The sequence below is a fragment of the Gavia stellata genome, chromosome 1 (assembly GCF_030936135.1).
Source record: "Gavia stellata isolate bGavSte3 chromosome 1, bGavSte3.hap2, whole genome shotgun sequence".
In the NCBI taxonomy this organism is placed as follows: Eukaryota; Metazoa; Chordata; class Aves; order Gaviiformes; family Gaviidae; genus Gavia; species Gavia stellata.
Window position 1 is genome coordinate 30363006 of NC_082594.1, and position 24233 is coordinate 30387238.

Genomic DNA, 24233 nt, shown 5'->3' on the forward strand with positions numbered 1-24233 from the left:
CATCTGTCCTTGCAGTTACCACATCAGGCTGGAAAGGCTTGAAGGCACATACAATCCTCCCCAGAAGAGTCACGATAGTGCAAGGGCAGGAGGTGTGTGCTAACAGCCCAAGCACAGCCTGTGCACAGGCAGCCCTGAGACTCTGAGCATGGTGCTAGGAGCCAAGATAGGAATAGGTCCCTTGCTAAGGAAATACAACAGCTGCAATCCCTAGCCTTTCTATAACTACCTCCATGACCCAAATGGCCACCTAAGAGATCATGTAACCACACCTTTCCCCCAACAAACCTTCCCTGTGACCATAACGAAATTACGAAGGGTGGATAAACTAATGCACATTTCAGTACTGTTTATAAACAGATCTGCCCCAGATATTTTAGATGTGTGCATGAGGGAAAGAGGTTTGATTATTTCTCCATTGCACAAGTAACATCACCAAGAATGAAAACAGGGCTCAACAGCCCTGCTCTGAAGATTTTTGCAGCTGAATGGTCAGACCGTATTTTGTGATTATGGACAATGGGGAGAAGTTCTTTCTTCTTTTCATTTGTACCATCCGCAGTGGTGCTCCTGTGAAAATACAAGACAGTCATGAACAACAGGGTTTGTAAAGCAGGACTGCCATGGGATGTGTGAAAGCAGAGCTGGAGATGGACAGTTAATCCTTATAACAATCTTTTAAGTTGGACAAAACAGAGCCTGGGATTACAGCATGGAAAGAGAAGGTGCATCCAGGAAGGTCACCATTTCATTTAACTAATCTGAGGTCAGGCTGCTAACAACCCACATCTGTATCACTAACTTCACTTACTCTCCAGAATGGGATAGCCACCACCAAACTGCTCATCTGGAGTTTCTCCTCCCCTGTGCTAACTCTGGACCCACCAGCCAGGAACAGAGGGTGACAGTTGACCTAAGCCAAACGCCTGCTAAGGACTCTGCTAACACTTTAGCACTATGGGCAATCACTTTCCCGTAGCCAAAGGGGCTGGAAATATGGACCCACCATTCATCAGCTATCAGTAGGCAGGATCTCACCGGACCCCACTTCCAAGGCAGTTTACCCTACAGACAAATTTCGTTTAGCTCAATCATCTTCCCCTTTGCCTATGGTTAAGGTGCAGGAGCTGGAAGTCTTCCACCCTGATCATTTTATGCCAGTGGAAGCTTCCAGAATAAGGTCCGACCCTAGTTCCCTGACTGATGATGTAAATGGCTCTTCTGGATCTGAATTTATAGTGAAGACTACTCAGTCTTCTGGGAGCACAAAAGTGACTGGCCCTTGCCCTGCTTCTGCTCAGGAGTGGCATCTGGAGGAAATGGGGATGGGGCCCAGCCAGTGGGTCTGCAAGTGTGAGAATCACTAACTTTAAGAAAAATCTCCCTTTAAAAGGAGACAAAAAGGTACCAGCTGTTATCACATGCCAGAGGTTGCATTAGCACTGCTCTGGTCCCACTTTCAGGGGAAGGACCCTGTCCCAGCCCCAGTCCATGGAACGGGGGCCATCCTCCAACAAAGCCTGTTTATTCCTCTGTTAAGGGTTTGGCCTTCCATGTTTAATCCAGCAAAGCACCTACCGAAGGAGACGGGAGCTTTGCCTGAGAGGACTCTGCAGAATTTTGGCCTTTCATTTTAACAGTTAACCAACTCTGAGCCTCAACCTTCGGCAGGGCTGAGGAGATCCGTGCAGATGGGAGACTGCTCCTTCTTTTCTTGTGGTAAAATTAAAAAGAAAAAGAAGCTCATACATCATAAAATGTGACAATTCCCAGAGTAGTTCTTTTGGGGCTCCTTCTACCAAAGAGTTGTAGCGCTGCCAGGCAAAAGGAGAAATGGTCTTAATCACCCGAACCCTAGGCAAACACTATATCTTTTTTGTGAATCGAGTTTAAACAGAAGTTATGCAGGAAGGACCAAGTCAAAAACCACTTTTTCCAGATGTCAGAAAGATTGAAACACACATGAGGGAAAAAAGCAGTGTTACAAACTTTTAGCTTGATATATCTGGTAGGTGAAAGAACTAATGCTGTAAAGAAAATGTTTGTATAGTGCTGCTGAGTCTGCTCTAGACTGTAATACTGGTCAAATAGCACTTTCACCAAACGTTTCTTAGCCATGCTGCTGTTTGAAGAGCAGAAAGTACAGGGAGGGGGAGAAAAAGAAAAATCTAAATGTGAACACAAAGTTCTATTTACTGAGATAAAGATTGAAGAAATAGATATGGATATAGAAAATGCTCTTGAAATATGTTCCTTGTTATAAATAAACCATGTTGCCAGCACTTAAATAAAAAAAAATAAAATAAAATCCCTGTTGAGAGTCACAGGGGAGCAATACCATCGCCGGAATATCTGCTGATGCAGCTGAACTATGCTTAAGACATCTGCTGAGATGAAACTACTTTGTGGCTGGAGGTATTAGGAAAAAAAGAATTACTTCAACAAAAAAATAGCCAGTGTGTGAAAACAAAACCACACCAAAATGTAACAGAACGTGCACTTCTACAACTGTGGCACCACCATACAGTAGTTATTCCATCAATCTGTCTGCCTTAGAAGTGAAGCAAAAGATTGTAAAAGAGGGTGATAAATGAAGAAACCTCCCCCACAGCTCCGCTTTCTGCAGAAATCTCAGATCCTGAACAGAGTCGCAAGCTATTAAGAGAAAGCAAGGACCAAGAATAAACGGGATTTAAAGCCAATTTATTCAAAATGAGTGCCTCGTTCACTTTGCCGCCAAAGTGCTGAGTTCAGACCCCGAGAGGTCTGCCTGCTGTTCCCTGCTGCGTTCATTAGCACCCAAATCAACGGGAGGAGCACAGCTCCCAGCAAGCACCCCAGATCAGAGCCATGCCACCCGCTGCAGGCAGGGAAGCACAGCGTGCAGGCAGCTGGCAGCTATGCATTATTGATACTGACACACGCCACTTAAGCAAGGGTGTGTTTTAAAAACAATTTCCGTAACTTGGAGCGGCTCTGACTTCGGTTTGCAAGCGGTTTGATGCTGGCTTTGCTGCAGCTGATTCTTTAATGGCTGGAATGACACCAGATAAACTGCTTGACCAGAATGGACAGAAGCAACTCATTTTAATTAAACTGGTTTAAAAGCCAGCTTCAACAAAACACAAGCAGTTTCTGCACACAAACCATACCTTGCCTTTTGAGGGCTGCAGCCTTCTGTTTAGTTTTTATAATGAGTACAATTGTATGCCCTTCTGTAAGGGAAGTAGGAACTCAGTTTATTATTCACTTTAATTTTAGTATGAACCCTTTACTCTGACTTTTTAAAACACTGCATAATGATTATTAACCAAGGGTCAGGGCTTCAGGCAACAAGGGACAGACTGGCAGATCTAATGCACACGTACATTGGAGACATAATTCAGGAATACTGAGGAATAGGTATCTCCTCCTACGTCCAAACTCTCACTTGAAATAGAATCATAGAATCATAGAATTGTTTAGGTTGGAAAGGACCTTTAAGATCATCAAGTCCAGCTGTTAACCTAACACTGCTAAGTCCACCACTAAACCATGTCCCTAAGTGCCTCAGCCACACGTCTTTTAATACCTCCAGAATACCTCAACCACCTCCCTGGGCAGCCTGTTCCAATGTCTGACAAACCTTTCAGTGAAGAAGTTTTTCCTAATATCCAGCCTGAACCTCCCCTGGTGCAACTTGAGGCCATTTCCTCTTGTCCTATCACTTGTCACTTGGGAGAAGAGACCAACACCCACCTCTCTGCAACCCCCTTGCAGGTAATTGTAGAGAGCGATGAGGTCTCCCCTCTGCCTCCTCTTCTCCAGACTGAACAACCCCAGTTCCCTCAGCCGCTCCTCATAAGACTTGTGCTCCAAACCCCTCACCAGCTTTGTTGCCCTTCTCTGGACACGCTCCAGCACCTCAATGTTCTTCTTGTAGTGAGGGGCCCAAAAGTGAACACAGGATTCGAGGTGCGGCCTCACCAGCGCCGAGTACAGGGACACGATCACCACCCTACTCCTGCTGGCCACACTATTTCTGATACAGGCCAGGATGCCATTGGCCTTCTTGGCCACCTGGGCACACTGATGGCTCATCTTCAGCCGGCTGTCAACCAACACCCCCAGGTCCTTTTCTGCAGGGCAGCTTTCCAGCCACTCGTCCCCAAGCCTGTAGCATTGCATGGGGTTGTTGTGATCCAAGTGCAGGACCCGGCACTTGGCCTTGTTGAACCTCATACAGTTGGCCTGGGCCCATCGATCCAGCCTGTCCAGATCCCTCTGCAGAGCCTTCCTACCCTCGAGCAGATCAACACTCCCACCCAACTTGGTGTCGTCTGCAAACTTGCTGAGGGAGCACTCAATCCCCTTGTCCAGATTATTGATAAAGATATTAAACAAAACTGGCCCTGATACTGATCCCTGGGGAACACCACTTGTGACGAGCTGCCAACTGGATTTAGCTCCATTCACACAACTTTTTGGGCCCAGCCATCCAGCCAGTTTTTTACCCAGCAAAGAGTGCACCTGTCCAAGCCATGAGCAGTCAGTTTCTCCAAGAGAATGCTGTGGGGAACGGTGTCAAAGGCTTCACTAAAGTCCAGGTAGACTATATCCACAGCCTTTTCCTCATCTACTAAGCGGGTCACTTTTTTGTAGAAGATCAGGTTAGTCAGGCAGGACCTGCCTTTCATAAACCCATGCTGACTGGGCCTGATCGCCTGATTGTCCTGTACGTGCCACGTGATGGCACTCAAGGTGATCTGCTCCATAACCTTCCCCGGCACCGAGGTCAGGCTGACAGGACTGTAGTTCCCCAGATCCTTCTTCCGGCCCTTCTTGAAGAAGGGCATCACATCTGCTAACTTGCAGTCTGCTGGGACCTCCCCGGTTAGCCAGGACTGCTAGTAGATAATGAAAAGTGGCTTGGTGAGCACTTCTGCCAGCTCCCTCAGCACCCTTGGGGGGATCCCATCTGGTTCCATAGACTTGTGGATGTCTAAGTGGTGTCGCAGGTCACTAACCATTTCCCCTTGAATTGTGGGGGATTCATCCTGCTCCCCATCCCTGTCTTCCAGCTCAGGGGGCTGCGTACCTGCAGAACAACTGTTCTTACTATTAAAGACTGAGGCAAAGAAGGCATTAAGTACCTCAGCCTTTTCCTCATCCTTTGTCACTACGTTTCCCCCTATGTCCAGTAAAGGACGAAGATTCTCCTTGGCCCTCCTTTTGTTGCTAATGTTGTTGTTTATAGAAACATTTTTTATTGTCTTTTATGGCAGTAGCCAGATTAAGTTCTAGTTGGGCTTTGGCCCTTCTAATTTTCTCCCTGCAAAACCTCACGACATCCTTGTAGTCCTCCCGAGTTGCCTGCCCCTTCTTCCAAAGGTCATAAACTCTCTTCTTTTTCCTGAGTTCCATCCAAAGCTCTCTGCTCAGCCAGGCTGGTCTTCTTCCCCGCTGGCTCGTCTTCGGGCACATGGGGATGGCCTGCTCCTGCACCTTTAAGACTTCCTTCTTGAAGAGTATCCAGCCTTCCTGGCGTCCTTTGCTTTTCGGGACTGCCTCCCAAGGGACTTTGTCCACCAGGCTCCTAAACAGGCCAAAGTCAGCCCTCTGGCAGTCTAAGGTAGCAGTTCTGCTGACCCCCCTCCTTACTTCTCTGAGAACTGAAATCTCTATCATTTCATGATCACTATGCCCAAGACGGCCTCCTGCCGTCGCATTCCCCACAAATAGCAAAGGGTTTCTGTAAATCCCCCTTCTCCCCCCATTCCTTTCTCTCTGGTTTCATCTCTTCCCATCTAAAATTATCACAACTGTCATATACACTTGTTGTCTCAGGTGTCACTCAATAACCATCTTCACCCCTGCCTCAGTTTTCCCCTGAAACTCCTCCCACCAGCTTTTAAAAAATATTTGCCAGCCACCATACTTAGAGTTCCCATGTTTCCCTTCTCTTCCAGCCTAATAATATCTTGCTTCACTTCCTGTGTTGTCATGGGTTTAAAATATGAATCAGCTCCAGGATTATCTTCCAAGTCTTGCTACACACATGTACTTGAAAGATTTGGTATAGTACTGCAGCAGGAGCTGTACAATTTTATTCAGCAGTCATTTAGCATCCAAATCCTATTCATTAAGCCCCTTACTCACGGGTGCCTTGTGTATGCCTCAGACAGATCCCAAGCATCTTCCTGGGGTTATGGGTCAATCTCAGTCTCTCTTCTTGATGCTGTTCTGCCATACGTAAATGGACAAACGCTTGGTGGACTGGGGTACAGGAACAAGGTGTCCCGTTGTAGCACAGAATCACAGAATCATTAAGGTTGGAAAAGACCTGTAAGATCATCAAGTCCAACCATCAACCCAACACCACCATACCATGCCCACTAAACCATGTCCCGCAATGCCACGTCTACACATTTTTTGAACACCTCCAGTGAATGGTGACTCCACCACTTCCCTGGGCAGCCTGTTCCAATGCTTCACCACTCTCTCAGTAAAGAAATTTTTCCTAATATCCAGCCTAAACCTCCCCTGGCACAACTTGAGGCCATTTCCTCTTGTCCTATCACTAGTCACCTGGGAGAAGAGACCAACACCCACCTCTCTGCAACCCCCTTGCAGGTAATTGTAGAGAGCGATGAGGTCTCCCCTCAGCCTCCTCTTCTCCAGACTGAACAACCCCAGCTCCCTCAGCCGCTCCTCATAAGACTTGTGCTCCAAACCCCTCACCAGCTTCTTCGCCCTTCTCTGGACAGGCCATTGGACAGGCCATGGCCATCGGACCATTGGATAAAACAAGCACATTTCCCCTGTATCCCAACCTGTTTTTCACATCTAGTCCTTTTTCTCCTTTGATTTGCTCATTAGTATCGGAAAGGGGAAAATGTCATTTCTTCAGACACGAGATATTCCACTCACTCTAAACCACATTCAGGTTTTTACTTCAGCTAAGAAAACTGGGAGCAAATGCCAGGTGAAGCTAAACCAGTTCTGTTCCCTGATTTTATTATTCTACAGAGACCTTGGTGGCCAATCGAAAACGCAGTTCCTCAAACAGCCCTAACTGATACCTTTTTACCTGTATGGAAAGGTCAGGCCCTGGTTTTTCCACAAGTGCATTGCATTGCACAGTCACAAAAGGGTCATTAGCTCCCAGAAGAAGGATCCCCCAGATAATTCACCAGCCAGTGGCAGCTTTTCTTCTGATGATGCAATATGTGAAACTTTAACTCCCTGCTAGAATTTTAGTGAATTAACAGCTCAGAAAATGCTCAAAGTCCCCTGTTCGTGTGGAAAGCAGTTGTAACCTCTCTGATTTACCACTGGTCCCTTAAGTAATAACTCAGTAACTGAGGTACCCTTCATTAATACATACTTGACAGACAAAAAAGGTAATGACAGTCATGTCACGACAAGTCTCATTGTGGCTATTGCTTTTCCTCAGTGCTGTTGCTTTCTGGTCCTGTTTACTGGGAAACCTGACTCATCTGCTACTTTTGTAGCACAAAGTAATGCCGGGTTGGGGGATTCCCTGCTGGAAGAGCTATTTACAATTTAATTGTAATCAGCATGGTTTGTACAGGGTTTTTTATATATACATATATATGTGCGTGTACACCTTCTCCTGAATCGAAGGTGGTGCTTGTATGGTATCTTTTGCAAAACAAAATAGTAAGGACAAAAATAAAGCTTCTGTGTGGGTACTTAGAAGCATCTCCACAAGCAAAATAAGCTGAGAAAGTAGAGACTGTTTTTATCACCCGCTGATGAATATGAACTTAAGAAACATACAGGCAGTTAGAAAAAGTATACAAAAAAGCAGCTCTCTGAGATCGGAAGAAACATAAACGTTAGCCATCCTAGAAGTATTGAAAGAAAAAAAGAGACATTTGGTATTAGGTATACCTTTTTGGTCAGAAATGGAGAATAGGTGATAACATGATGCAGATGGTCTGTATCATGCTTTGATAAACACTTAATAAAAAAGCTTCAAGCTCTCCCACTGCCTAATAAGTGACACACAGATGGTCTTGGCTTAGTGGCCACTTCAATGGGGCCAGTTCAGTGGGAGTCAATATTAAGCGTTTCTGTACTGGTTGCTCACACACATTCCAGTTCCATATATAGTCCTTTCGAGCATCAAGTACCCACTAACTTAAATGGCAATCCAGAACATAGAAGGTTTTGCAAATCAATCAAGGAGGTTGTACTTACAACCCTTGCAGGAGTGCATTCATATCGAGAATAACTTATGACCTAAGATGACTGTTCCAAAACAGATTCCTTCACAACAGACAAGTGATGTCTGACATCAAACCTTATAAAAATAGTTTTTCTGCTTTATGAGAATTACTGGAGTTAATTTTCAATAGCTGCTTAGAAGCGTTCATGGAGGGAATATGTGCTGTGTTCATTGTGAGTAGGGTACATGCTAATCTCTCACGTTAGAGAGCACCCTATCCCAATGGTGTATTCTTCACTCACCCAACGCTCCAGTGAGGAAAAGAGAAGGGTCTTTATACAATTCAGTGCTGGAAACAGGAAAAATAAAAAACATCGTAAAACAAACAAATTACGCAGAGACAGAGATGCTAAGAATTTCCATTAATATATATATGTTGGTCTTTTCCACCCAAACAAGTCTTCATGCTACCGTAACTATTCAACTGATTTTACTTCAAAAGACATGGGCAGATCTGCAAACATTTTTCCCTGAATTTTTGTGGTTTTCACCCTTTCAACCCATTTTCTGCTACGGAATTAATTTACAAACAATGTGTGTTGCCCTCCAAGTAACCGTATGTGAAAGATACCCTGTGCAATGAGGCATTTCTTACCATTAGGGCCACCCAGTCTGCCCCCTGGAGACACGTCCTTCTAAAAACCATGTTTATGTTTCCATTTTTATGTAGTATTTGAAGCTGAGAATTTTCTCTTAAACACTTGGCATAACCTTTTCATTACTCCATGGTATACTTCTCACACAAAATAACAGGCAAAGAAGAGAAAAATATCTGAACATAATTTTTTATGGTGTTTATGTCACAGAACATCTGGTATTAGCTTTGATTTAAATATCCTTCCAACATGCTAGAATTTATAAAATTATTTTGATAAAGAGCATTTGGTCTACATGTCTTGATACATCTGATAGTAGCTCAGTAGCTCCTGAGAATCAAATGATACCATTTTTCAACAAAGGAAAAATTTTTCAGCAGCATTGTAGGTGGGGTCTAGTGTCATGTACCTAGGACTAGGGGTCAAACCACTGGTAGAAAAAGCTTAAACGATGACAATCTTCCACCATTTTAAGCATGTTGGCATGTGAGTTTGTTCGCAGAAGCATTGTTTCAGACTAGGATAAATATAGATGCTAGACACGACTCCACACTACTTCTACTACCTCTGTAATGAAAGTTAGGGAAAGGCGTATTCCCCTGCACTCCCAGAGGCTCGTAACAGTCTTCCTGACAGGTGGGTCTGGTCCTTGGAGGTGCACGTTTCCAGCGCAGCGTTTCTCAGCCTTTCCCCGCAGCTCTGCTGGGAAGTGCCTTACTTGGACGCCCTGAACAAGCTCTTGTTTTCCTGCAATAAATAATCTCTGCTTATTCAGTTCCACTTAACTTCACAACCCGCCTCTGCCCTCTTACTTCTGTTCTGCTTCTGTTCCTGCCAGCTGTCCCCAGAGCTATTGCTTCAGCAGCTGAAATACGCCTCTGTCTTCCCCTGGCACCTCGCAGGCAGCCCAGGGAGCTGAAAACTGCACCAAACCCCTCCTTAGCACCCATGTTCCCATGCAATGGACATGCTGAAAGTTGCTGAGATTACTCAACGTATTGTTTAGACTCATGGCGATCAGTCCTGCGCCAAAAGCCTCCCAGAACTGCCAGTGAGAGACAGATGTGGTTCAAGTTCATGGTTCAGAGTAGGGAAATGACTAACCTGAGGTAAAGAAAACCAATCTTTCTTGTGTTATTACTGTAGAGGAAGTTTCGTGGGGAGAAAATGAACGCTGCTTTTCAAACAGAATGGAGATCCAGGCAGAAAGAAAATTTGCAAAGATGGCTCATGCTGAAAGAGGAAGACAGCATTTAGGGTTCACAAAACCAGCGTGCGGTATTTGGATACAAGTAGCCCTATACCATATGGATATAAGTATCCCTAACAGTCCAAAAAGAGGTGGTGATGCAATTGCTGGGCATGTTGCTTGCAACCAGCATTACTGCAACAGAGCTGCTTGAGACAAAAGCCCATGCACGGTCCTTGCAAGGTCCTTCTTTACTTCTTCCTATGGGCTCTCCCCCTCTGCAGCCATTTTGGCAGAAGTCACTGAATGGCCTCAATTCAGCTTCAATAGTGGGATGAAGCAGCTGCTCCTTCCTCCTCCTCCCCGGGGCCGGTGTGTAGGGCCCAGGTTTGGGAGGTGTGCGGAGGCCGTGCGGAGGGGCAGCCAGCTGGCAGCAGCGCCCCTGGGCCACCATGGGGCAGGCACCAGGACAGAGATGCTGGCAGAAGCTCCTGCCCCAAATGCCCACGGCAAGCTGTGGTGCATCTGGCCCGTTCAGGGCCCTCCACCCCCAGCATTACAAACAACGTGGAAAATCGGGAATCTTTGTCTGTGGCTGAGTGTTTTCGAGTCTGTGAGCTTCACATTTTCCAGCTTTTCTCCACGACTACAACAGCTAAAACTTTGTTTCCTTTTTAATTTGTTAACCAAAGCTGGACACCTGTCTTCTAAAACTAGGATTTGAATTCCCCCTTGTCCCCGGCTAGTCTCTCCCTTCTCCATCTCCTCCTCCTCCTCCCCTACAACACCCCAACACTCAATTTTAGGAAGATTTATGCTTGAGCTGCTGGAGCTGGCAGTAGTATATTAGGAGCAGAAGGTGGTACTCAAGTAAAGGCTAATGCAGTGCAGAATTGCAGAGCTGGATGCAAGAGCAAACAGAAAGGAAGCACCTACCATAAGGTACTTTGCGTCAGAGCTGGCTGCAAAATTTTCATTGAAGCAAAATTTCATTGAAAATTGTTCTTTTTTTCGTCAAACACAAATTCTCCATGAGAGGTGTCTGCTTTTGCATTTTGCCTTAAAATAAATGAAGGCTACCAAACCAAAGATATTCAGATCAGTACATATTCCAGTTTTCAGCCAAATTGTGTTTGACAAAAAGCTGTCATTTCTCAGGGGAGAAAAGAACCTTTTTTCATCTAGTCCTATTTTATAAGCCTACAGTATACAATGCCTATTGTTCTGTGTTGTTAAACCTCTTAGCATGGTTCAATATTGCAGCTGGCTGTCATGCTTGCGTTTGTATATTGAATATCTGTGGGGTAGATTACTTCATCGCTTATGTGTATCAATTCCCCATTTGGAAAGGGGACATACCACATCTTGTCTGTTCAGCTGATAAGCATAGCAACTACTGTCTCTTACTGTGCTTGGGTGCAGTGCCACTTAAAATGGGTCTCCAGTTTCAATGGGCACTAATGTTGTGCTAATGTCATGCAAACAATACAAAATAATAGTCTTATTTAACGAGTGTCTTCTGATCAGCTCCAGAGCAGGCAAAGAAACACATGCTCAGGTTTTTTCCCCAGAAACAGGCCTCATGAAGCAAATCTCCCTGGTTCTCTGACAGTGGCTGATGTCCATAAATCTTTGTAAGTCCATGCTGTTTGCTGAGCACACAGTGAGGACAGGGGTATCATATGGGATTATTTGTGCACGAGTGATAAAAATCGCATTGATATGAGGAGGACTCAGCACTCATCCCTTCCCATTCCTCCAACAGCGCTCCAGATTATTCTCAGTCTTTTTTTTTTCTCCTTTCTCAAAAGGATTTTATTTTTCCACTGCAAGTAGAAACTTCCATTACCTGGTAGTGCCATTGCATGGTAGCTGCTCTAAACATGCCTGCCATCAGCAGATCTGAGCTCAAGTTCACCGTGGAGAGGAACTGTATTTGCAGGACTGTCAACTCTGAGTGCTCTTCCCAGAACAAACCAGTTTAAATTTTCCATCGGCCTCCAGAAGAGAGAAGCTGGCAAAAGAGATCCAGAGGGGTTCCAGCAGTGCTTGCCTGTCCCATCCCCACCACAGCCAGTGCGAATACTGCTTGGGTGCAGGGCAGTTGGAGGTTTCCTGAATTCTCAACGCTGCCACTGTGTACAGTACCAACGGTGTCTCCAGCCACTTGTGACGTGCTGGGCAAGTCTGTCACACAGCATTACTGGCAGGGAGGTATAATGCAACACAGCATCACCAATGTCAAAAAAGAGGAAAAGCTTCAGGAGCAAAGATGAGAACCAAGGTGAGGATGACACTGTCTGCTTGCTTTATTCTTGTCTCTGCTTTCAGGTCCTGAAATGGCTCTTCTGCTGGCTTCACCCTGAACCCCCAGACAATAAGTAGTGCAGACCAAGTCCTGGAGGTGTGCACAAACACTATGATTTAGGACTCAGCTCTAAACAGACTCTGCAGTGGTTTGGTGCAAGCAAGCACCTGGGTAGCAGGGGATGTTGCAGGCATACAAAACTCACTGCCTTCCCTGTGTGTCTCATGTCTACTTATATGTAGCAATTGCCTTTGGTTGCATCTCTGAACTTTGCCTAAAGCACGTAACACTCATGAATCTGCAAAATTGAACTGGAAGTCTCCAGAGAAGAGGATTACCCAGGAGAATTTTAGTATTTCCTGCTTCCAATTGGGCTGGAACCAACACAAAAACAGCTATAATAGTATTTGGCTCTTACATGCCTGGTCCCAGCCAAAAGGCAGGAAATTTAGATGTATGTAAAGATGAAAAAAAATTATGGGAGATTGGGGTGAGGAACAGAGCCGAGCTTTTGAGAAACTAAAGGGGGAAAACAGATTCAGTTGGGTCAGTTCTTATTTGTTTCTGAAGCATTTTGCTAACCTGCAGACCTAGGTCCTCCCCTCTGCATGACACCTGGACTTACAAAAGAAGAATCCCTGAAGGCTAGATCTGGGGGCTTTGGCACTGTTTTACACCTCCCTGAAACGGAATAAAACTGCCAAGTCAGACTGGGATCTAGCTCAGAGTTTGTATTAATTAAATTATTTATTTAGCTGATAATTACAGACTTCCTGGGCTTCACTCGCCTTATACTCACACAAGTACTGTTTGGAGACCTCTACTGAATTCAGAGGAAAATGTAATCTTCTCACTGTTCTTCAGCAAACCTGGCAACTGTTGGAAAGGCCATAGGAACTCTGCATTATTACAGATCCGTGCATGAATGCAGCATTTCAGACAGAAACCACCTATCAAGATGAACAGTGGGAACTTGCTTTGTGTGCATGTCTGGAAATGAAGTGTTTAGATGTAGCGCTGCAGATTTTTGCTGCTTGTGACCTCCATCACCAGCACAACAAACTGCACTTTGTCAAGGGGAGGGCTGGATTTGTACTATTTGTACTATGTGGCATGAACACAACCTATCAGACTGCTGGTTGTATTGTATAGTTGCATGCAAAACAGAAAACTGACCCTTTTGATAGCAAGCAAGGACTCCAATAGCAATCACAAGGCATCCCGAGCAGTTTGCACCTAGTTACAGCAAGGTGGTCATGCAGATTGCATGAAGAGCCTTGTGGTTGGGGAGGTGCCCAGCAAGGTGCTACACCAGCCTCTCTGGATCTTGAAGTACTTCAGACCAGTTGGCACTGCACCATACTGTCTGCATTGATCAGAATCACGGAATCACAGAATCACAGAATCATTAAGGTTGGAAAAGACCTGTAAGATCATCAAGTCCAACCATCAACCCAACACCACCATGCCAACTAAACCATCTCCCACACGTTTTTTGAACACCTCCAGTGATGGTGACCCCACCACCTCCCTGGGCAGCCTGTTCCAATGCTTCACCACTCTCTCAGTAAAGAAATTTTTCCTAATATCCAGACTAAACCTCCCCTCGTGCAACTTGAGGCCATTTCCTCTAGTCCTGTCACTCATCACTTGGGAGAAGAGACCAACACCCACCTCTCTGCAACCCCCTTTTCAGGTAGTTGTAGAGAGCGATGAGGTCTCCCCTCAGCCTCCTCTTCTCCAGACTGAACAACCCCAGCTCCCTCAGCCGCTCCTCATAAGACTTATGCTCCAGACCCCTCACCAGCTTCATCGCCCTTCTCTGGACACACTCCAGCACCTCAATGTCCTTCTTGTAGTGAGGGGCCCAAACCTGAACACAATATCCAAGGTGCGGCCTCACTAGTGCCGAGTACAGGGGCATGATCACTTCCCTAGTCGTGCTGGCCACACTGTTTCTGATACAGGCCAGGATGCTGTTGGTGTTCTTGGCCACCTGGGCACACTGCCGGCTCTTATTCAGCCATCTGTCAACCAGTCAGAATTGCCACCGGCTTCTTCTCCCCCCCCCGCCCCGATATGCTCAAAATTTATATTCTTAGAGACAAATCTACATATAGTCTGTATTTTTGCCTTTACTCTTGAGCTGGGTAATCCAGAGTAGACTGGCTGCATAAAGCTCTCATGTGCCATAACCTGTCATATTAAATACCCTGAGCTATTCATGATAGTTCACACTAGGGGATGAAGGGGCATCTTGTTGCTTTTAAGCTATACATGACTGCAAAGTGTTAAGTGCAGCTCTTCCCCTGAGGTTACGTTAAGTAACCAGTGGCTGGAGCTGGTGTGGCACAAAGGCTGCTGAGGAATTTGCTTCTCCAGCTGGGAGAGAAGGTGGGCAAGGTTACCAATGCCACTGGTAACCCCAGGGGCCTGCCACATGCTCAGCCCTGGGCCAGCGGGCAGCCTGGTGGTGGTGGGACCTCTGTGAAGCTCCTGCTCCTGGGTCTTCCCTTCCTGCAACCCTTTGACAGATGGGACAACTGATAGCTCTTGGCTATTTGTGTGTTTTGGTATGCAGCTCAGAAATTTGGCTATCTCACTCTGGTGAGTCAGACCATGTATATCTTGATAACTGGGGATGTTTATTGACTCCTGAAGAGAGGGAATAATCTAGTTAGGTTCTCAGTAGTCATAAATTTGGAATAGTCACAGAAAATATAAAAAACTGAGTATTTCCAACTGGGTTTCATATCCCTGGAAGATAACTGCCTAAATGTTGGGGTATTGGTCCTCTAATTAGGTATATATTTACCTGAATCCATTCCATTGTGGGGAAAAAACCTGCTTTAGTTTTGCAGCGGAGTCACCCAATGAAAATTCTTTGAAAACCTACTCCAGTCCCAGTTTTCATCCAACAAAGAAGAGCCAGGCCCTATGAGTCTTTGAATACCAGGGGTCAAATGAAAAATGAGCCTGCATATAAAAAAAAAAAAAAAAAAAAAAAAAAAAAAAAAAAAAAAGCGCCTTGGTTTTAGACCTACAAATAGAAGCATGAATACCCTTGGTTTAACCTTCCTGTAGTCTCTGACTCACAATGTGCTTACATTGTCACCCAAATGCTTGAACAGAAAAGCTTTCCCCCATGGCAGTGACCTTCTCTCTGTTTTCTGTGGTCTTGTGCCCCAGATTCACATTTCAGGAGAACACGATACAACTCCTACTGCACATGCTACCAGACCACCCCATTCTTAGTTTTACTACATTTCTGTCAAAGAAAATGGGCAATGGCTTTGCCTTCAGCTGTCTCTTTTTACTGGTGTCTTAACTTTGACATCTTTCACCACGTGGGGCTTAAGAGGCTTCTTATAATTGAGAAAGGACAACTCCAGCTCTTTTGTTCCATGAGCCTGTGCCGTACAGGTCCCACTTGGTTATCAATGGCAGTGTTATGAAAGTTCAGCAAGGCTAAACACCAGTTGACTACTTACAGGCTTTTTTGGCTCAGCAAGTAAATCCTTCAACAGTTCTGCTTGCTTACTCTGCCATCCCATTAGACAGGATAACTTTGGGACTAGACAAGTAGGGTTTTCACAATGCTATGCATTTGCAAGCAGAAAATCCTGAGTGTTTAGGGTGCATTTCCTGCAGACCCCAGGTGACACAGCCTCTTTATGCACAACAGTTTTTCCCTTTCCAAATCAGAATACAACTGTGAGTGTAAAGGATCCTAAGGACTACAGCAATACAGATAATAAATAACCATCTCACCCTACCACATACTCTGGGGTCAGGAAAGCAGGTTGGTTGGTGTTGCCACTTCTTCTTCTTGGGGAACACCTACCTTCTTCTCCTTCAGAGCACTGGGGGGACCAGGGATACAGAACTAGATCTATTGATGGCTGGTGTTAAGGGGAAATTCAGACAGTGTCATACCATGATCCCTTTGGCCCAAATTAATCTCACTTAAACTCCATTTTAGTCCCTGTGCACCTGTGGACCAAAGCACTTTTGGGCTTCAGCGAGAGCTAGGAAGCCCTTGCTTTAGACATGGCAATGTAATTTAGGTCAAATGAGGAATTTTTTGTCCATGAAGTTTAGAAGTGAAATCCTTACCAGGATGAGGCAAATTGGCATTGACAACAAATATCCATCAGCAGCCTTGCTTCCCTTTCGGTGAGGAGCATCCTTGGGCCTGGGCAACAGATTTGCAAGTTGCTAAGGACATGAAGGAGATGATTTGTGCAACCTCACTAGTACCTACAGTGTTTCTTTGGCATAGTGAAAGCTGTTGATATGTACTGAGAATGAAATATCCCTTTTGCTCATTATATCCCACCTTCAGAGTTTACCAGTGCTCCGCAGACTTGTTAACCTCTGAATCATCCTGAAGTCATATTCACATATTCAATATTCAGATCCTTTTCTGTAGCATGCAACCTGACCTGAACATTGCACATGTTACTTCTGCAGCTCACTCCCTGCCACTGGAAACTCTTAGCTGAGGTCAAATTCTGTTGAAGACCATCCATGGATCCATACACTTCAGCTATTCTGCTTATGAATATGGCCTTCCTTTCTTTCCTTTTTTCTTTCCTTCCTTCCTCTTCAAGCTGTTCCAGCTTCTCAGCAGTTTCTATAATCGTCCTTCTTGCATCCACTTCTTATCCCAGCTGGCATGCCCAGTAGCCTATCTGCCAACTTCCATTTGTCCTTCCCTCTCTCTCTAATACACTTTCCTTGTGGGACACCCCATTGTCTCCCAACACCTCTTTTATCATCTTTATGCTGATGACTCCTAAATCTTCTCTTCCCCAAACCAATTCCCCTTGGCTCAGGTTTACATTTCTGATATTGCCTCGCTGACATCTTTCCGCTCCCTCATATTAGCTGGCAAGAACAGACCTGTTTCCTTCCCTGTGCCCTCTTCATTCTCCCAGCCTTTCCTCTGTGCAGAATTTCCACAGTCCGGACCTTCTTCATCCTCCCCATAGCCAATAGCCCTATCTTCAGTTTCATACACACTTCATCTGAAACTACTCTATAGCTGTGTTGTCACACGTTGGTCAGGCTTCTGAGAGGTTTGGATTCCACCTCCATCTATGTGATGTTAGTTGCCTCCTAAGCAGTAGCTCTGAGGTCACACGGCAGCCTAGGTAAAAGCCCAGCTGCCAGCCCCATGTGGGGAAGATGCCTACCCTCCTCAGGGTCTGCACTGAGGGAGAAACTTTTGAGGAAACGCCAGAAAGAAGGGGTCTTCAGCCCAACTATATACTATATATATATTCCAATAATATTGGAAACACCATGAAGTTGGAGGAAAGCTCACTTGATATAATCCGTTGTTTAAACTGTGATGGTCATGTACGAAACCAGATCCCCAGCATGGATGTTATTTCACTTAGAAGGGTCTGTGTCCAGGATTAGGGTTTTATAAGAAGTGAAAATGGAGGTAGGAGAAGGATGCCACATAGGGTTTAGCTTTGTTATAGTTCTCTGTACTCCCATCTCGTCCCTCTTCAGCCCACTTAGTAGCAGAGCTCACCCTCCTCTTCCACAGGCTGTGCATACTCCTTGAGGAGCCCCCATGCTTGCATGAAAAGCTCAGATATGCCCATTGTTTCTCTTGAGTGCTCTTTTCATAGCATCGAACTCATCCTTTGTATCTTCTAAATTTCTCTCTTCTGTTTGGACCCACACTACTAATACCAGTTCCTTTACTGACTGCTTTTCCCTTCTTATAAAAATTATAGAAAAAAAGTAAAAAATTATCAAAACCTATAAAAAAGAAAAAATTATCATTAACTAAAATGAAGCACATTAATTTTAACCCAGTTTCTTAGGAAAAATAAAGTTAACATTTTCTTCATTATTTTCATAATTTCTGCCTCATAACAGAAGCCACTGATTAATTTCAGTAAAATTTGGCAGGTGTAAAGAAACCTCAAAATGTTAAGTTTCAATAACTTTGAAATTTTAAGTAGTGCAGCTGAAGCTATAATTTCAGTGACTGGGAAATGAGCAGCTAAAGTGAGGAGAAAGGCACTAAACAGCCCTTCTGCCTATGGAAAAGCTGCAATAAGAGCTGACCATCTCTCAGACCATATGCTATTTTAATAATACTTACCTAGGTTTCCATTTCCTACCTTTAAGCCATGTGTGTCATTTGTTGGGGGTTTTTTTCCTCATTTTCAGGGAAAGCACTCATTTTACTTGTTGCATGCTTTTATTTTCCCTTTCAAAAGCCAAATATCTGGTCATCCCAACAGTCTTGTGGGGAGTTTGTCATGCGTCAAGCTGCGCAAACTCACAAATTTGGCCTTAATTTTTACACCATTCACATACTGATCTATTGTTTCTGCAGGAGTCTGATATCTGGTAATAAATAAAAAAAGACATCCAAATGTCACATATTTCTTGGGGCTGAAATAGTTCTGGAACTGATCCATTAGTAGAGTTAACTTTGTGTTATCCTTTTACGTTACAGAGCTGAAAGTACTTCCAATACATCATGCCCAATCACGTGAAGGAAAGCAGATGCTTGTCATTTCTTTCCTCACCATCTTGCTGGTACATAAATACTGTTCAAGCATTTGTCTCCCGTTTCGCCGGTGCTAGGATAAGACATCTCTAAAAAACCAAGGTTTGTCAGGGTGCCATGTGTCTGCTATTTTCAGAATCAGTCCAGTGCAATAACAATCCAGCTGTGCTGGGGTCAGAGACACTTTGTGCAGGAATAAAGGCAAGGCATGAACTAACATGGTGTTTGCAATTGCTCTAGTCAGGAGCTCAACTAAGGGAGCGAAGTCCTTGACATAACTCAGAGTACCGTGTAAACTGTTCCAATCTGGTTACTCTGGTACCTTGCAACAGTCACATATATCAGTATATGTTTGCCTATGCTACAAAACCAGATCATGCAAGATAAAAGACCCTTGAGAGTTAGGGCTGCTAACACGCTGTTAAATATTCAGCGCAGGCAGACACCATCATGTTTAGCATTGTGGCAGCTGGTCAGCCCATGGGCTTAACCACAACCAGCTGATGTGATGTTAAACACAACAGTCCCTGTCTGTGTTCAATGTTTAGCAGCGTGTTTAGCATTGTCTTAGTTACCAAGATTCCTCGGGGTTGTGTTTTATCATGATGCAATTTTCCAGTGTGGAAGAACTCCAAAAGGCTAGCATTTTACAACCACTGGAACATAAGTCAGAATATAAAGTGTCAAAAAGGAATAGATGGGTTTAGCCAGTATGCTTGGCTTGTGGCTATTCAAGAGATCTTCCTCCCACACATGATATTGCCACAGGTGCAATCCTGGGCAAAGAGATCCTTTGTTTAGGAAGGAGGCACTAATATCAGGTATTTTCCCCTGCAGGGTCCTCCATTCTGGAGCAGCCTCCACCCTCTTTGCATGTAAAACCTCATATTCACTGACTTGGGGGCATCCTGGCAAGATGCATCTATTTTCTTAGTTTTTATAGGAGTTGACGGGTTGAGCAAATCAAGATGGCAAGTTGAGGGAGCCTCTTGCTTTGGCACAGGAACTGTTGCAGTAGAGCAAATCAAGATATCTTCGATTTTTATCCATAGCTGTGTGTATATTTAAAATAATTACCCAAGTGTGTGTAGTCATCCTGATGGGTGCTTTTTAAATAAACATGGAGAAATAGCAAAAGATAAACACATTATGTCATTGTATAACTCCCGTAGTTTGAATTCTCCACTGAGCGTCTTCCCAGATAGTTAAGGAACAGAACTATTGAGCCCCAAAATAAACTTCGGAGAAGTTTGGACCTAGGTTGACAAGCAAGTTTTGAATCTGGTCTCCTTTATCTATTAGGAAATAAAGTCAGACTTTGATCAGAACATTTCTGAACTTTGAGAACTTATGAGTGTGCTTCAAATAGGGTCTGGACCTTTGTCTCCTCCAGTATTCTTCACCCAGAGGGATGGATCCCAAGGTCACAGGTCCTCAGATTCTTGACACAGTTGCAATGCAATGGGTTGCAATGGGTCCTTAGATTCTTGACACAGGCTCCTTAATGAACTTTGAAGCTCTCCTGACAAACATTACAAAAACTGTCCAACTTTGTGACAGTAAACCTCCAAACAATACATCTAGCTATTTCCTGTGCCCTTCTTTTGCTTAATAAACAATGGACATTTCTGGGGAGAAGAATCCATGTTCCTGAAACATTAAGGTTAACTAAAACATGCAAAGTTAGGGAACGTAAAAGTAAGGCACCTCTCACTAGTGGCATGTTATGTCATGAAGGTGATTCAAATTTCAGTGAAAAAAGTTATCTTAGAAGCATGTTATATAAAAAATCACTGAAAAAGAGATGTTTATTGGAAAAATATTTTCCGCCCTTACGTTTGCAACCATACTGGCTGTGTACAACAGGACAAAGCAAAAAAAATTTTATTGACTCTGACATTTTCTGGCTTCTGAGCACAACAGGCCAAATGATAGTTGGTGGCTTGATCCAAAGCCTATGAATGACAGTGGAAAGTTGCCCATTCACGGCATCAGATGTAAGATCAGGCCTTACTATTTTAATGCAGTCCCAAGTGAAATGTAAATAAATTATCTTAATCTCTTTACTAGCTCTGTAAATTGGGCATGTAAGGCCCAGGAGATTTGTGTATAAATTGCTATTGCTCACTACTCTCCTAACTCTACTTTTGGTTGCTTCTTTAGGAAAAAGACCACTTTTCATGTACCTCTGCACATGCCGAAAACCCTTACTGGGCAGCTCTTTCTGAAAACCTTGACTGTTGGACGGTCATCTGATGCAGATACAGCAACTTGTCTGTCCTTTTGCTCCTTTTCAGCAAGCCAGCTGCCAGATAAGACTTACCACAGTGCTTTTGTCACTTGTACATCTACGTCAATGTGGCTGCTAATTCTGGAAACCAGAGCCATGAAGACGAACTCTTGTGAAGAGCGATGACATTTCATGCTTTTCAGTGGGGGACAAGTCAGACAGGAGCAGGCTGAGAGAGCCAGCCACCCTTGGTACTGGCAAGAACAGGTCCTGCAAGGGGAGAAAAGGAGTCTGTAGGCAAAGTTCTGGTTTTCTTTTGTTTTGTTTAATTAGCATCCCAGACAGTTATGCAAAGACAATGTCTGATTTATCGAGCAGTTGGGATATTATCAAGGCTTCTATCACAGTACCATCACATAAACCGTGGTGTACATAAACGATATCATCTCAGGGGCAGTTTCAGTAAGTGAAAGGTTTGGAAGCTATGTAAGGTAAACAAGGCTGTTGGGTTTTTTTTTCCTGGCGTACCCACACTTAGGGCTGCCAAAAAGCAGGCAAACTTCTGCCTCCAAAAATAAAAAGTGATTATACTCTGTCTAACCAAGTCTACCCTTAACTACACCACTGCCTATCACAAAGAGAAGGACAGATATGTATTTTGTGGTATTGTTTTTGGAAAGTTTCCATTCAGGAGTCTGCAAGAATAATGTGGGTGTGTTGCTGGTGCGGAGCTGAGTGTCTCTGTGAGCGTGAACTCACAGTCCTGTAGAGCACTGCACTATTATCTTTGCAGCTTTCTATGGGCACTGGACACAGATTTTTTTATTCACCAGGATACCACCAACTCTCTCTAAAGGCCTGATCCAGGTCCGCTGACATGTGTAGGAGCCTTTGCACAGACTCCAGTGGTGGCTAGGATCAAGTCCTTTGAGGAGTGATGATCTTTCCTCGGAGATCACCTACAATTAGCAAAGAAAGAGTGTGTGCACTTGCCTCCACATTCAGCTATGTTTAACCTGTCCTCAGACTCGTCCCTGAGATTCTTCTTCCACATCTGCTCTGCCCAGACTTTTTCTGCATCATTAACGAGGACAAACTTTCAGTCTTCTGTGCAATTTTGAATAGGGATGATATCATAAGCCCTGTGATAGGAAACGCAGGAGTCTCAGCATGGCTGGTTTGCTGAGGTATTTCTGTCTGAAGACCGAAATTCTAGCCTGCCTTCATTACACGTGTACACAAGCAGGTCTGAGCCCCATCAAAGGGTGTTTCACATCTGTTTCTCAAATGGTGAATGAATAGCCTCTTACACCAGACTTAATTTTCATCTAATTTTGTCTCTGCTACTGGCTTACTGCGTGATCTTGCAGAAGTCACTCCAACTCTCCATGCCTCTATTCCTCACCCCATCCTTCTACACCTTACCAGTTGAGCTGTTCAGCTTCAGGGGCCAGGGCTTGGGTCTCACAGGGTCCCTAATGTTCTTACAGTATTCAGCCCCAACTATTATTTGGAAATCTTGGCACCATCACAGCACAAAGAATAACAGCCCAATATGGGCGATTGCAGGCTTTAATCCCACAGTAAAAGAAGGGGTCCTGGATGTGTGCTTTCTTTGCCCTAGCAGCTGAATTCTCTGTGTGCTGCTTCTGACTCATCCAAATAGGTTTTAAAACCAGAAATTACAAGGTGGGATGCAAGTTGTTATAATGTGCCTGGCTGCACACTTTTAACTTCTTGTATGCTCTACAAAAGTATCCTAAGCAAGGGCATGTTCAACTTCTGCCTGTTAGGCACACTGGCAGCTTGTCAGAGTCCCAGCCAATTTAAATTAATTAACTAGCACAGCTACATTATCCCTCTGGGAGCACTCCAGGCCTCAGGTTCCAATATGCTATGTTTCATCTTGATGAGAGGAAACACCCCTTAGTCACGATAGGGCACTGCATTGTGGGGTTTGGGCTCCATGGACTCATCTCAGTAATTAAAATGGGACAACAGCTGCAGGCTACCGCGTAGCCCTTCCTGGGTGACATTGGCCTATGGACAGCAAACTATGTCGCATCAAATCTAAAAGAAACTCTGCTTTGCATCTGTGTTGTATGTAAACAAAGACACTTCTAGGTGTGTTTTCCACGGTGAAACCAGGGAACAAGTGGAACGATACAGCGCTATTGACTTTTCTCAGGCAGAGAGAGAGGTGTGTATTTGCATCATGCAGCAATACCTAAGTTAGCTACTAGTCAACCAGCCCAAGGAGCACCAAGCTTGGTCTGGGCTCATTGGCCTGTTCTGGAGAACTGCATCTGCCATTCTGTCCTCACCCTTCAGAGCTGGGAGACACGTGCAGGAGAGCACACAGGCTATGCCTACACCATTTTAGACGACACTTGTCAGTCAGGGTCCTCCACAGCTGGTTCATCTCTTCACAGTGTTTGCAAGGTTTCTATGCAGCCTTTCCACTTTACTCCCCAGGAAGTGTTTAAGGCAGCATCTTTTCTGCTCCGGCTTTCCCAAGAAGATGAGAGCACAGGGCTAACAGCTCTGACTACCCTCCTCTCCTCCAAAGCAGAGGGTTCTCATCCTCCCCTGTTTATACAGCACTGGACATTGTGGGGTAACACAGGGAGCAGGTCATTTCTGGCTGCAACAGACACACCATCCCTAAATTTGCACACTGCTGCCAGCCTGCCAGGCGCTTTTTTTTTTTTTTTTTACAGACTTCTAAGACACAGTAACAAAACCTTATAAATTTCATACTATGGAGAAGATGGATTTTTTTTTAACACCTGGTTAGTCTCATAACATCCATTTTGCTTTGACCTAATCAAACATGATACAAGAGACAGCAAGACAAAACTGGGCGCTCTGCATCCTTACTACGTGGATGCACATAAAGTTTCCTGCTGGCTCTCTGAATCCTTAAAGGAGGAAGAAGACACTTTGCTTAAGAAGGTGTGATCAGCCCAGGAGGAGCTCAGTGTCACTGCAGAATCAGCAGAAAGATGGAGGAACCAAAGTGATCCTGAATGGATCCCTCTCTGCCCCTCTTGGTTCCCACCCACCTCTCCTGGCAGCCCAGGCAGGTGTTGCAGGCAGTTGTGTGTGGCTGCTTGGTGACATGCAAGATGCATAT